The sequence below is a fragment of the Octopus bimaculoides genome, chromosome 12, assembly GCF_001194135.2.
Source record: "Octopus bimaculoides isolate UCB-OBI-ISO-001 chromosome 12, ASM119413v2, whole genome shotgun sequence".
Classification (NCBI taxonomy): domain Eukaryota; kingdom Metazoa; phylum Mollusca; class Cephalopoda; order Octopoda; family Octopodidae; genus Octopus; species Octopus bimaculoides.
In genome coordinates this window covers 39,061,748-39,064,044 of record NC_068992.1, presented here as the reverse complement: position 1 = coordinate 39,064,044, position 2,297 = coordinate 39,061,748, and positions in this window count along the sequence as shown.

Here is a 2,297-nt window from a genome sequence, read left to right as displayed (position 1 = left end):
TATATACGACGGGCTTCTTTCAGTTTCCGTCAATCAAATCCACTCACAGGGCTATAGTAGAAGACTTAGGTACCATGCAGTGGGACTGAACCCGGAACCATGAGGTTGGTAAGCAAGCTACTTACAACACAGCCACGATACACACACCCACATACGCGCGCGCGCGCACAAGACACTTACCTAAAGTGCCAAGCAGAGTGATTGAACCTGAAATCATGTGGTTGGGAAGCAAGTCTTCTTACTTCAGAGCCATGCCGGTGTCTGGTACTGTTCTTTGGGTAAACTTCTGCAATTTTAATAACATTATCACTGAAGAGTTTCTGCTAAGAGGTACTTTCAAAGTGAATACATTGTATTTTGCAAAAACGCAGCGGATAATTACAGTTTTTTTTCTAGATTTACTGTATAAATAATTATTCATGTAACCTAGGCAACAGATTAGAAATCGTATGTTTTGTAACCTAGTTCACAGATTTCTATGGGTGTCAATGAGAACGGAGAATTTTATACAAGATGTTCATATTAATTAGTAGGGCGACAAATGACTATAACAAAGCTTGCTTTCTTCTTTCTTGCCCACATAAGGCTACGTCTTTTATTTGCGCCTAGCAGAGTCTCCCCAACACTATATACTGCATCACAAATTTTTTTATTACTATTCCTTTTACTTGTTTCAGTCATTTGACTGTGGCCGTGCTGGAGCACCACCTAAAAGGGTGTTAGTCGAGCATATCAACATCAGGACTTTATTTTTTGTCAGCCTAGTACTTCATCTATCGGTCTCTTTTTGCGAACCGATAAGTTACGGGGACGTAAACACACCAACATCGGTTGTCAAGCGATGGTGGGGAACAAACACAGACACACAAATACACACATATACACATACACACACACTCACAAACATATATATATACATATATACATCTATATATATATATATATATATGGTTGTGGTTGTCTACTCCTTACACAGAGTTTGACCACCTCCTGCACCTACACCTTAGCCCTTTCATGGCGTCTGATGTGGCTTTTTAAACTAGACAATGTTCTGAAAAAACACCCACATAGATTGCACCTCTGATTTGTACTACGAATACCTGCAGGTAAGTTCTGCTCATTGTGGATCCTAACATGTCTTTTAAGACCCCCATTGGATTTGCAAGCCTTCTGGCATACACCACATTCAAACGTGTGCACAGACATATAATCAGAATAGCTGGGTGAGGTTTGTTTTCCATGGGTTCGCAGGTGAGATTCGAGGCCAGCCAAAGACAGGCATGGTCTGTCACAAACTGTGCACACAAAAAGATCCTTGTCATTCACCTTTTCGATCTTTATATTCTTCCTTAAATATCTTTTGAGTCTTGCTTGCGTTATTCTGACCTCTTCAAACGCTTTCATTCCATTCCACACTTTTGTTCGCCATCCAACTCGGTCTGAAGCGAGGATTTCTATATCTTCTGGAACCATTCCAAGTGACTTCATAATAGTCCTTATGCCATCCTTAAACCTTTTTTTAGGTTTATGCCGATAGCGTTCCCCCTCTGCAAGCTCACCATAAAACAGCTATTTCGGCATGCGTTCATCTACCATTCGAACAATATGGCCACACCATCTCAATTGGTTCCTCAAAATCATAGCTTTAATTGAGGGGATGCCTGCAGATGCAAGTATATCTGTGTTTGGAGTAAAAGAATTCCATTTAATTTTTAAAATGTGACGAAGGCATTTTTGGTGGAATTGTTCTAACAGTTTAAAATGCCTTTCATAAGTCCAAGTTTCACAGGAATACAATAGGGATGGTAATACAAATGATTTGTAAAGAGCCAGCTTTGTATTGTTATTTATATGTCGCTGGCGCCAGACACGTGACTCCAAGTCATTAAATGCTTTTGCTGCCTTTTGAATTCGCAGGTGTATTTCCGTATCAAGATTTCCATCATCTTGAACAGAGCTTCCCAGCTAGACAAATGAATTGACAACCTCAAGTAACTTTCCCTTAACAAAAATTTTAGTGGGGTTACAAACAGCACCATACACAGGTTGATACATTACAACTGTTTTTTCAGATTGATGGTCGGGCCAAAATCATCACAAGTTGCGTTAAATGCAGATACAAGGGATTGTAGACCGGTTTCAGAATGACTAACCAGATCGCAATCGTCAGCATACAAAAGTTCCCTAATAAGTGAAGTAAAAACCTTCGTTTTAAACTTCAGTCGGGTCAAATTAAAAACATTCCCCGTTGTTCGATATTTTATGTAGAGTTTTGAAAGGAATGTGACACCACAACG